Source organism: Coccinella septempunctata, chromosome X (genome assembly GCF_907165205.1).
Source record: "Coccinella septempunctata chromosome X, icCocSept1.1, whole genome shotgun sequence".
Lineage (NCBI taxonomy): Eukaryota > Metazoa > Arthropoda > Insecta > Coleoptera > Coccinellidae > Coccinella > Coccinella septempunctata.
The window spans coordinates 10,321,401-10,335,443 of NC_058198.1; the positions used below are offsets into that span (position 1 = coordinate 10,321,401).

Sequence of the window (14,043 nt, forward strand, 5' to 3'; positions counted from 1 at the left end):
CCTTCTCCCTACAGAGGGGCAAACACGTCTCCGAGAAATTCAACCTGGAAAATTCCACCAAAAGTTGGGATTAAAACAATCGTTATGGCCTCTCCTTCGAGAGTTCCTATTTGGAAAAGTTTGTCGTGATGAAAAGAAAATACTTTCGTTGTGTTCGTTTTATTAACGCACTTAGCGAACATCAACGCTTGATACTTTCTGCGTTAAATCATTTTCTAACTATGGTGGTAGGTGGTAGGCATTCTTTTCGATTGCTCTTTTAAGGGGGGAACTCACCTGGTGCTTTCAACATCCATGAAATTCTCCTAGGAAAGCGAAGTTTGGGAGAATAAAAGCTGATTGTTTGCCTCAGGCGAACATTGGTACTTTTTTCATCATGTTGAGCATTTTCAATAGATGATTATATCAGGTATACACGAGGATATATTGAAAAATTCTTAGCCTACTATAGAACCAAACGAAATTTCAATGTGAAAATACTTATTACTCAACATATTCTCCTCTTAAATGGATACATTTATTACAGCGAACCTGCAACGTCTCTAGACCTTTCAAAAAAATGTTTCTTCTTGCTCTGCAAACCAGACCTCCACAGCTTTTATTACCTCCTCGTTGGAAGAAAATTTACGACCTTTTAAACTTTTTTTCAGTTGAGGAAAGAAATTATAGTCAGATGGAGCCAAATCTGGTGAATAAGGGGGGTGTTCTAGTGATTCAAAGCCTAAATCACGAATTTTTTGCATTGCAACATGAGATTTGTGTGCAGGGGCGTTGTCCAGCACAAACAAAACACCTTTGGATAACTTTCCACGTCTTTTCTCTTCAATTTGTTTTCCGTAGAGTGGTCAGTAATGTCGAATAATAACCTCCGGTTATTGCTCTACCCTTACCAAAAAAATAAATTATGATAACTCCCTGGCATTCCCACAAAATTGAAGCAAGAACTTTTCCAGCAGATTTTTGGACACGAAACTTCTTAGGTCTTCGAGAACCAGAGTGTCGCCATTCCATCGATTGTTGCTTTGTTTCTGGATCGTAGAAATGTACCCAAGTCTCATCCATAGTAACAATTCGGTTTAAGAAGTCTACATCATTTTCAAATCGAGCATAGATCGAACGCGATGCTTCTACCCTTGCACGCTTTTGGTCAATATTCAAACATTTGGGGATCCATTTTGCAGCAATTCTTCTTATGTCTAAATTGACAAGAACTATATGATGAACGCGTTCGTATATAATAATATTCAGTCCTTCAGATATCCGTTTTAGCACAATTCGACGGTCTGATAAAATCATGTCATGAACTGCATCGATATTATCGAGGACTGACACAGAAAATGTCCTACCCGATCGGTCATCACCTTCAATGAAAAATTTACCTCTTTTGAAGCTTGCAGTGGAAAGACATTGATCACCGAGGGTATTAAGCATATCTTCGTAAATCTGCTTACCTCTTAACCCTTTTAAATACAGGTACTTGATGATGGCTCGATACTACCATTTTTAGATTTTCACAATTTCGGTGGAAATCTTCTTTCTTTGAATTTATCGCGTAACTCTTCTTTACTTTTTTGACCTCAAATTTCGCACTGACATTTCTAATGAGTTATTGTTCGTTACTATTGTAACGCAATATTTTTTTATGCGTGGAACTGGTCTAGGCTAACTAGATATCAATATATCCTCGTATACATCTTAGTATATCCCTAAATGAACTCAAATTGGTAGGCTTTAATTATTTTGGCTCATAACTTTGTTTCTATCCAAGCTACCGACATGTTTTTTTTTTTTTCAAAAAATAGGACTGACAACGTGCATATCCCAAAAATATTTTTATATGTATACATGTCCGAATTTGGATTTTTCAATAAATTATCGAAATACATAACACCTTTTGATGATTGAGTGGTCGGCCACCTTCAAACATTACGAATTCATAATCGATTAAATGCTCCCTCCAAATAATAATTGAGATATATCAAAGTTTCATATTTTAATGTTCAGACATAAATCATCACCGAAGTAAAAAGGAAAAATGAACAATTACCGAAGAGATTTCTTCTACATTCGATGAATTTTCGCATGCCATGACGTTCGCGTTATCTGTACAAGGGACTGATCACTTTTCTGAATGTTTGCACTGCAATAATTTATCAGCACACAAACAGAAGGTCAGATCGTTCAACTGGCCTAGATACACAAAATATTTATGCGAATCGCCAATTTCCATGCCGTACATCCCTGGATAACATCGCTTGTACCCTAGAAGAGGCCTTCCAAATTGGATGACCTAATCGGCGAATATAAATTTTGATCGAATCATCGTTGAACTATGACGACACATTGGGTCCCTGATGGCAATGAGCCATAAATGGTCCTGTTACCAGCGTGGCCATTTTGTTTGAGCCCCTAGATAGTTAATGTAGACTCTGAATATACAATGAGAACCTATCCCTTTTCAATCTAATGCGATTTATCAGTGGAATGGGGATGTATTCACCCCAGACTGAACGTTTGGCAGAAGACCCCATGGACTGTGGAGAGAATGTGTAACATCAAGATAAATAATTTTCCGAGATACTTTGTCGTAATATTTATAATTCTTAGTACTTGAATAGAAATGATGTGTTGCAGACGTGTTGACCCATTAATCTGTCACTAATCAGGAGGGGTTTTCTTAATCTGACAGTTTGAAGATGATAACAAGGCATTTTTTTTTAAATATCTCCCTTCCTGTACCTCTAGTCGTTTCTGTATTCATTATGAAAGTTGTAGATAATAAAATTCTATATAACCTTTCTTCTGAAGTAATTTTACATTCACCGTTTTCGAGTTAGAGGGCGATAAGAGCAAGGCGCTAAGCCACACATACGAAAGACCAAAAACTTTAAAACGTAGAAAAAACCTGTAGAAAATGTTTTGCTCTACAACTCCAATAATGAATGCGAAAACAATTTGAAGCTCAGAAGAGGAGAAAATTCAGAAAAACTGATTTTTGTAACGTTTATGGTCAATTTTGATTGCTCCATCTTGCTGAAACTGTAAGATTATATTTTTTACGTTATTCGTGAGTCATTACCTTCAAAATAAGAAAAAAAAAAGTCACTGCGCTCGAGAATGTACACGTGACGTTTTTTTTGCAAGTTTGGCGCCCTCCCACACATTTTCGTCACGCTTAAATTGTCAGATTAAGAGAATATATACTCTTCAACATGTATCTAACCACATATATCTTAATCTGACAAGGTCGAGTATGTACAATGATGGGTTTTTTTACTATTCTGACAGGCTATTCTAGACAATTCTCTCCACATATAGGTCTTATTTTTGGTTGAGGTACAACGTACAAGGTAAATCCCCAATTTCGCTCTTGGTCTCCCCCACTGATAGTATGTACAGTAATACTGAATATTTGTTTTATTCAATTGCAAAAAGTAAGTAGGTTAGTAGGTTTCCAATTCCTAACTTGCTTCTTCTTTCATCAGTTATTGAAGATCCTTATGGTAATTATCTTTCTATATAGTTATAAAGTAAAGCGAAAAATTCATATCTTTGGTATTTACCACTTTGAAGTATATGTTTTCATTGAAGTACTTGATCTGGTAGAAAAATCACCATTACAGTGCTTTTCATCTTTCATCAATTAGTGCCCTACTTAAAAGGCATGTTTGCGATAACACTTCAAAAACAACAATCACTCCAAAAGTGTATGTCATCGACCTCAAAATACAAAGAAAAGTTTACGAATTGAATAAGTTTAACCATTTTGTCCTTAGAACAGAACAAAGATTAATAAGAAACTCCATAAATGTACAAATCATCCTCAGCAACAAGTTAGGGGTGCTATGTAAAAATTTTAACTACCCTCCACCCCTTGTAGAGGGAACATGACAAACTTATCAATTTCACATGAAAAGTCGAACTTTAAAATGAAACTTGACCTATATTCGTGCTTTTTTCTACAATAAGATATGATTTTTGTTGATTCATTTTAACCCACTTTTTATATGTCAAAAATTAAGTTATTGTTAAGTAGGAACTGCTGCTGCGTTGATAGTTACCTATATTTTCATTCATACTCATTAGTAGTAGTTTTTTGGAACAATATTTCAATCAAATGATTGAATAATTTCGTGCTTTCCAGATGTTGGAAAATAAATATTCTTGTGAAAAATTCTCCTCGCAAAATATCTTTAAATCCACATCTCCCATCTAATTTTGAGAAATAAGAAGTTCTTTTATCAATAAATCGTCTTGAAATCGGTAACCTCCCGCTATTTCAAATTCAAGGAAACGTGATTCTGGATGCCCGTTGTCGGAAGACTTTTCATTACAAAATCAATGATTTTCCGTAAGGACTTCACAAGCGCAAGATGGAAGGAATATTTTTCCAGTAGAGTGCCCCAAAAGGAAACCGAAAAATTTAATAATCGATCCTAAATTAATAGGGTAATTAGCGAAAAAAATTCTGCCGAATTGAGCTTTTTCCGTAGACAATTATGCGAGCCCAGCTTCTGAAGAATGAATTGAGAAAGGTTTCAGTTGGAACCGGGAGAAATCTATAGGTGCTGGTGATTTCGAATGAACTAATGATTTATCACCCTTGAAGGGTCCTCGTGGATACGGAGACAGAAAAAGGGTAGGCGCTAATTTGAATTTGCATTTAGAAAGGCACCGTTATGTTTTTTCCCGATTTCCAAGTTCCTCGTTATAATTACAAGGATGCCCAGATTGATTTACAAATTTAATTTGGTTAATCACTCAAGAGATCGCAGACTGAATCATTTTATATTTCAGTGGAATATTTGAATATAATTTGAATGATGAATGAAATTTTTCCAAGGAATTATTTGGATATGGGAATGGATTCTTACACTGTTCAACAACTGAAGTGGATATTCGAGAGAAGACTCATTTTTTGCACGTGAATCAAGTATTTTTGAATTATCTCCTCTCCTGGGCTTCAAATCGTTTTTGCATTCAGTATAAAACTTGTAGAGCATACAATTTTCTACAAATTTCAGCCGAAGATTTACGGGGATGAACCTAAATTAGATTGGGATTCTACATTGTCTTCTCCCTTTTGCATGTATGGCTAAGCTCCCAGCGCTCATCACCCTCTAGCTCGAAAACGGTTAAGAGCATGAAAAATTACTTCGGACAAAAGTTGTAAAGCATTTCACTATCAACATCTTTTATGCCGAGTATAAGAACAATTAGAGTTACAGGAAGAGAGATATTTGAAAAAATGCATTGTTATCATCTTCAAATGATCAAATTAAGAAACTCCCTCCTGATTAGTGTAAGATTATTGGGTCAACATGTCTGCAACACTGAGATTAACCATCTGTATGAAAATCTGACACGCTCGAGTATGTGCCAGTAAGAGTAATATTGAACATGTCTGGTCTGCAATGTCGCAGCAATTACACCGCTTACCTGACCCACCGCAGACATTACAACAGCTCGCTAATGCTTGTCTTACTGGGAGAATGTTTGAGAAATTTATAGCAGAAATTCTGCAATTCAATAGAATATGGTGATTGTTTTCTGAAACGGTGCAAAGACCAAGAATGACAGTTTTTTGTCGGCAGAGTAATTCGAGGATTCTGATGCGACTGTGATAGTGTAAGGATTTGATAGTTTTTAAAGTTTTGTATATTTCTGGGAGTAGAGATGAGTAGTGATTGCTTGAATGAAAATAAATCATTTATATTATTCACCGAAACTAATTCTTGACATTGAGAGTTTGTTAGCGAGCTATAAACTGTATGGTGCCAGCACAACCTTTTTTCCAGAAAATGGAATGTCAGAATTCCATAGTCTAATTAACGACAAAATTTGATGAACGCTCGTTATTTTTCGAAATAAAGTCGGTTTTCCATATTATTGTCATCAGGTTCCCCCATATCAGCCCCTCGAATACATTCACCCCAAGAGATTTATCTCAGCAAGCATGCAATTTGTACGAACGAAATGTTGATATAATGAAGTCTATATTGTTCCAAATTAAGAAGGACAACGTTCTCGAGAAACTTCGTGAACTGAAAAGCTAATAATACCGCGATTTCGTCTGTACGTCATTTGCACATGAATTTAATTTTGTCTCATGTCATTAAAACAAAATTTCTCCATTCTCCAGATTCAAGGTTATGCTGAAGTATGTAAAGTTTTACCGAATTACAAACAAGAAAATAATCTGCTGTTTTTAATATCCACTTATCGCTGAGGTTAAGTGCAGGAACTGAGCCTTTAAAGAGGTTTTTTTTTCATTTTGGATAGTTAAATTCCAGCCTGTACTCAAGCTACGTAGGTACCAAAAAAACCAAAACGAAAAAATCAATTTTTCTGGAAGACGCAAATATCTGGACTCACCTTTATTGTGCATTTCACAACAAGTAGTAGATTCTGAAACAAATGAATTTGATTACCACTATTGAACAATAAAATATGAACAAAGATTTTTGGTTACGATATGAAAGGAATATACAGGGTGAGTCTTTGACTCGCACAAATATTTCAAGAGTAGATTCTTTAGGTCAAAAAAAACCCTTTCTCCTATACCATATTTTCCAATTTGGCCTTGATAAAAAGATATAGCCATTTCAAGTTTTCATAACCAACAAAATTACCTTTAGAATAACCAGCTTAATCTGTGACACTACACAACTGTGGATCTTTTAAACAGAGTTGTATTCAGGCAAATTTTTTGAATTTCACAGATATTTTTCATTTTTGAACATCAAATCACTCGAAAACGGCGTATTATGCTAGAAAACATGAATAATACTTTTATTTTACAAAACGTTCAAATATTCATTAGATAGCGTTCAACTCAGTTTCAAGTTTCAAGAGTTGGGTTCTTTGAATTTTTGGTATTTTTATGGTACGTTATGGTCATAATGAGAAATCTGGAGGACGTGGGTGATATTTTTTGTTCGATAAGGATTCATCAAATGAATGAAAAACTATATATTCCGAAATTCATTTCATTCGAAGAAATTGTTTGTGAGATAAATATAATAACATTTTCTTATGGTTTTTCAACAGCCTGTATCTTTTCAAACCGAGCCGATTCGACAAAAAATGGTGAAAAACAATTTCTTTGATCTCAAGAATCTACTGTTGAAATATTCGTACGAGTCAAAGACTCACCCTGTATATTTCTCTTGAGATTTCTGATAGGTTTCCTCTCTCAATATCTGAAACATAAGGAATATAAATCCTTACTAATATTATAAATGTGAAAGTCCGTGTGTTTTTTAGTTTGTTTGTTTGTATGTTTGTCTTTCCATAACTCTATAACCAGATGTCCAATTTTGATGGGAATTCCAATAAAGTGAAGGGCATTTATTAGATAACGTTTTTATGTGATATAAAATTACGGAAAATATGGTTGTTTGTCATAAGCAAGTCATGAATGTCTTCTTCTTTGCAGGAGCAAATCGTTTCGGAGTCTATATCAGACTCCTTCATCAGACGAAAAAATCTACAATTCCAGAAGATTTTCAAAAGTAGATTTTTTCGTCTGATGAAGAAGTCTGATATAGACTCCGAAACGTTACGAAGAATTATAGTTTCAACGTTATTTATTTTGAGTTCATTGTCAGGCAACAATTTTTTCTAGTTAATTTGCTCCTGACAAATTAGTGCAAGAATTCACGCAGGAGCAAATCGTTGATTTCATTTTTAATTAATTTTGTTTCAGAGATTGGGAGTGAAAGCCCTAAAAGGTTTGTGAAGAGATTTCCATTTTTCGTTCATTGTCAGGCAACAATTTTTTGTTGCTTTTGACAAATTAGTGCTAGAATTTACGCAGGAGCAAATCGATTATTACAATTTTTTAATTGATTTTGTTTCAGAGACTAGGAGTGAAAACCCTGAAGAATTTCAGAAAATGCAGAGTCCTCCCAGATTTAATTTTAATCGATACAATTTTTCATTTTTCATCCTCGTGTTTTAGCTGTTGGGGGAGAAAACCAATAAGGATGAGAAAAATCTCATTTTTCTCCTAATCCACATTCATAATACCTCGACCATTGAATTCTCCAAAGAATTAAGTTTGGTCAAGTGTCAAGATTTGCAGTACCGCAAATTTCCATATAAAATGACGATGAAAGATAATGACCCAGAAAAAACTTTCAATTTCGAACCCTAAAGAATGTGATTTCACGGACAGGAGTGGAACTCAACTTCTTCATCGTTAAATGATTCGATCTTCCAATCAATTACTCGGATAAAGCACCTAATCATTGAAAATTTAATCAACGTCGCCGATATGAAGGCACCATCTGAAAAATGTCACGTAGAAGAAAGACTTAATTACCCCAATGAAATTCCCCAGATTCGGCCGTCAGAGGGAGGGGCACGTTCGATGCCGTGGAAATTAATCGCGGAAAACTGCGGGAAAAAGTCCCATGTGGGAAAGAACACCGCCGACTGAAAGTTCGGAACTTTATCCAGAAACAAAAAAACTCATTGTGAGCAACTTGAACAAACACTGTCGCATATGTGACTGAATATGATCCATTAACATACGGGGCCCTGGAAAAACTTGGATGAAATTTGGCGAAACTTCTGGAGTTGGGAGCACATCATGACTACTATTCCTATTTTATGCGAGATATTATGTGGGAATAAGTCTGCCGAATGGAATTTAACTGAAATGATAAGATGGAATAGTTCAGGTTTTATTCCCAAGAACACTCACTTCTACTTGTAAGCATTAGATGAAAGCCTGCATTGTTATGATGATGAAATGAAGAGGAGCACTTGAAAGTTCGTGAAGAATTTCATCTTTAATTTACAAAGTGACAAAGAGAAGAGAACACTTAGTATTAATGGATTTATAACAACAATTTCTTGTATACTCGTGTCTAAAGTCTCTTCATAAACTTTTTAGGGTTTTCACTCCCAATCTCTGAAACAAAATCAATTAAAAATGAAATCAACGATTTGCTCCTGCGTAAATTCTTGCACTAATTTGTCAGGAGCAAATTAACTAGAAAAAATTGTTGCCTAACAATGAACTCAAAATAAATAACGTTGAAATTATATTTCTGTAACGTTTCGGAGTCTTTAGACTCCTTCATCAGACGAAAATTCTATTTTTCAGAAAATCTTCTGAGTTGTGGCTTTTGTTTGACATTAATTGTCAACACACAGAAACAGAGACTGCAAAGAAACGTTGATTCATTTAATTTTGAAATTACCGGATGACAGTTCCTTCTTTAGTGAATTGATCCAAATATGATCTATTCCTACCGAACAATTTGCCAAATTATTATCCCGATCCAATAGAATACACGTAGACTCTTTAATTTTTCGTTTAAAATGGTCTGGTTCCGTCATTAAAATTTTAGTGTTGTCCCAATCCATCATGTGGTCCCCCGTATTGGAACAAATGTGATCTGCGATTTGTGATCGATTAATTTCTCTATTTTTAATATTATTTTTAGGTTCGCGTTTTCTTATTTCTAGAGGTCTGGACGTTTCACCTGTATATGTTTTACCACAAATACAGGGTATGTTGTAAATACAATTTTTTGATTTTTGTTTTTCGTTCAAAGGTTTAGTTTTTGTTAATATAGATCTCAAATCATTTTGCGTTTTAAAAACAGTTCGTATGTTGAACTTCGAACCGATTCTTCTTATTTTTTCTGAAAGGCCATTAACATAAGGAATTACATTCAACAAATTTGGTTGTTCTTGACGGTTTGTTGGTTGTTCCTGATCATTATTACGATTTTGGTTAGTCATTTTTCTCTCTAAATTTAATATTGTTTTTTCAATAAAATTTTTCTGGTATTGATTATCCCTAAGAAGAATGCAGAATCCTCCCAAAATAAATTTCAATCGATATCGTGTCTAAAGGTTAGGTAAGTAATAGATCACAATTCGAGCAAAATCCAACCGTGGGAAAAAAAGGAAAGGAAAGAATGTGTTGGACCTTGACGATTTAAAAAGACTCCAGGTCAGACTCCTAATGAGATGGTCGATTTCCTCTTGAGGTATCTCATCACAGACATCTTGTACCTCATGTTGAAGTGCAGCTAGAGTCTATGGAGAAAGAGATGAACGAAGTTATCCTCTTGCCATGATATCCCATGTTCATGGGTGAAAGATCTGGATATACATATTTGGTCAAATGAAGAAATCTACTGCATTGTCCTTGAAATTAGCTAACTGGAGTCTGGCTACATGTGGCCGTGCATTATCTTGTTGGACAGCGTTAGATCATAAGAAAGATCATGTGGTTGTATATTGATGAATACCCAAGGTGACCTACTTACATAAGCAATAGAACCCATATCATAATTCCGACAACAGGACAACAAACAATTGAGGATCTAGTCTTTTACCCTTAATTCTCATCATGCACGCCAAAACAGAATCTGTATTCATCACTGAAGATACTTCTATCCCATTCAAGGTCCCAGTTCAGTAGTAATATGCACCAAGCCAATATATCCTTTCGGTGCCTAGGCTAGGGGTGAGAGGAAGGACAAACTGGGGACGGTACCTGTAGCTATAGCCTTCTTGATTCCATAACCTTCAAAAATTCACTCCTTTGCATCCTCTTGGCTATTTCTTCTGAATGCGCACCAAGTTTAGCTTGAGCTAAACTAAGAAGCAAAAGAAGTGGGAATCCAAAAAGATTTCCCAAGTTTGACAAGCTATAACTTCGACATTACATTGATAATGTTGGACTTACAATCCCAAATGAACAGCCTTATCCTTCGCTTATATGCCACTGGCTCAGAGTAATCTTTTTTCAATCTCTTCTTGATGTTTAGGGTGTGAATGTAATGAAACCAAAAATTTCAATTTTTTGGGGAAGACTTTGGGAGGAGTAGAAGGCTTTACAGTTTTTTTCGGAACTGGGTGGATTGTTAGGTCGATACTGAACAGTTTTTACGCTTTCTAGTAATTTAATTTTTTTGTAAATGTATGTATTAAAATTAATATTTAGTTTTGTGCATCTATGTGCACCTTTTTTGGTTCTTTGCCAATGTTCATTTAGGGTAATTGAGAGTTATTGTTTTTTGTATGGGTCTTTCAATCATAATCGCGCATCTAGATGAAGGTTCGACAGTTTTCCTGACCAGGTGTGGTGAACACATGTATCAGTTCAGTATCGCCGCAGACTTCGCTTAAGCACTGTGTTCGTTTTTCTTCGCATTTTTACACTTTACGAAATAAAGTAAAGTGTTTCTCGCTGTTGAAAATAATTCCGAGAGTGAAACCATCTTTGGATGCCCTTCATAAAGCTGGCCAGCTCGTCTCTACACATCACACCAAAGGTAAGTAGTACCTTTATTTTCGCTTTTCATTTGGTTCGCCCATTAAGCAATTTCCAGTTGCCCTATCATAAAATTCAAGACAGTCTATCAACTCTTTTCGAGTGGTCCTTCAGACACTTTGAATTTCTTGTTTTCTTTTGAGTTAGAAATCAGATACCAATATTTTATACAGACACCTTGGGTCTTCTTAGTCACTTTTAGGATACAACGCGTTGCTATGGAAATATCGCCATTTTTTGAAATCATCATTTTTCTTGAAATTTTTTATATAATCTTCCACAGTTCCTAACCGATGTTGAATTTTTTGCCATTGGTGACAAGCATTATTCTTAATATTATGGTATAACTGGCGCAGGGTAATTTATTTCAAGCTTCTGTTGTAAAGGGTGTGAACATATAGAATCTAAAAATTCCAATTCTTCGGCTAGGAATTTGGAAATATTGGCGACCTCATAAAGTTCTTCTTCATGATGAGTGGATTGTTAGGTCATCACATTGACATTTGTGTCATTTTCTCGATACATTGCGTTTCTACTGAAATAGATAATTTATGAAATTCCTTTTTTCTCAAGAAATTCACCTTTGTTCAAATAACAAGAGCAGATACTGACTCCATCAAGGATATCTCATAATTAAAATGACCATCTGCATTAACGAGCATAAAGGGCCCTATGATAATTAAAAACAAAACTTAATTTTAAGTAAAATTTTTCACATTTTTTTTTAGAACAAGCTTCAACGGTATCATGGAGTGCTTGTTCTGTTTTTGTGGGTGATAATACTCTGCTTGATCGAGCATATTGAGTGTTTCCTAAAGGAACACAGCCAGAAACTCAAAGATGAAATTGTATACAAATGAAGAGAAAATGAAATTTTCACAAAACTCCAATTTGAGTGTGACGCTCAACAAAACGATAGAAAATTTCGAATAAAACCAAGCATATTTACACGGTCAGAGTGTATCACATATCTACCTTATATGACGACGCCACAGTTTTTGATCATTTTCCTCACAAAGTATTCCTCGATGCAGTATACACTTGATCCCTTTTACTGTTTTTCAAAAAGAGACAAATTTCCAGAGAACAACGAAATTCATCAAATATCGTTATTTTCACAGCAACAAAATGTATCGAGAAATCTTTTACTTCAACATATATTTCAACAGTAGATTCTTGATCGAAAGAAACAGTTTTTCCTTTACCACATTTTCCGATTCGGCTCTGAAAAAACAAAATTTCTTTCAGAATAACAACCTGAATCCATGACCCTACACATCTGTGGATCTTTCAAACAGAGTTGCATTCAACCAAAGTACCCCATTTTTTCGAATTTCACAGATATGTTTAATTTCTGAATATTGAATCAATCGAAAACGGCACATTAAATGAGAAAATATGGAGAATACTTCTATTTTTCTAAATGGCAAAATTTTCTTCTTGAGCAACCAACTTGAGTGTTGGGTTCTTCGAATTTCTGGTATATTTATGGTATGTTTTAGTCATAATAAAGAAATTGGAAGATTTTGTGATCGAAAAATGTTCACTACATCGATGAAAAATGATATTTCGAAAATCAATCTATTCCATGAAGTGAGTTTGGCCCATTAACGATCTTAACATTCGCATCTATACCTTAAACTACCCTGAAATTTCCCTAGCTCTTCTTCTCTGGCAGTCAAAGTGTTAATTGACTTTCACATCGTCAATGAGTCCAAATTTGAGACCATTTTCGACTCATAATCCGAAAATTACAGACAATTGGATAACATTCCTATTGTAACCATCGCGCAATAAAATTTAGTTTTTTGGGTTATCTTGAGTATGATCTCGTTTTGTAAAATGTGAAATTAATTGTAAAATTAAACGCAGACAAGAATGAAATAGTACCAAAAACTAGCTGAATAGGGAGAAATCAACAAATCCAGTTTCCAAGATGCTTAAAATAATGATGTCATGACTATAGCTTCCTTGGTAACGAAGAAAGTAATACTGTTTCCAATACCTACCCAACCTTCACCTTAACCAGACCCATAACAATGAAAAAAATAAATGCTTTCCACATTTCTCATCTCACATAAGCGAAGGAGATATCAAAGAAGAAGTGTTTTCGTTCCTTAGACCGATATTTCTAAATTACATATATCAAAGAACTTTCAGCGAAACAATATACCACTTTTGAATTTCAGCTCGTGGCGTCAAACCCTTTGTCGTTCACTGTATGAAACAGAGGTATCTCTCATTTCTCTTTCTATGGAGTATAATAGGGCGACCTGAAAACTTGAATATGCAAGTGATAAAATATCATATTTTCCCGTTTTGTTTCGAAAATAATCCATTCGTAGTTCGAGAGAATTTATTACACCCGGCGTAGTGTACCTATAAGCCACTAAACCTTTTCTTCATGCATTTTTTCGATCGGTTCTCATCGTTCAATCTTGAATGATAGGTTAGGTACGTGACCGAAATGTCGATGAACAAGTTTTAAGGGTTCCTGACGGTCCATATCAAGATATGTCCCTTTGTCGCTGGATGAAAAATGGATTTTTCATACATCGCATTCAATTTTTCATTTTCGCGAAAGTGCACTTTCTAGAGTTGCAAAATGGGAACGTTCTGGTAAGCACCGTTTGAAAGATCGCCATCCCTCACTCGGCGGTTTGAATGATGTACATCGACAGGAAAAAGAACCTGCCGGCTATTTTCGGAATTGTTCAATATACGGAGTGCATCAAGAAGTG

At 35.0% G+C, this 14,043-nt stretch overlaps 1 protein-coding gene across 1 annotated transcript in view; it reads right to left on the reverse strand.

The window, feature by feature from the left end:
* LOC123321325 overlaps positions 1–14,043 on the reverse strand; it is a 311,066-nt gene that overhangs the window by 128,451 nt on the left and 168,572 nt on the right. Inside the window, exon 2 of the mRNA XM_044908795.1 lies at positions 6,376–6,408. The gene's annotated coding sequence lies outside the window, so the exon portion shown is untranslated. The remainder of the gene's footprint in view (positions 1–6,375; positions 6,409–14,043) is intronic.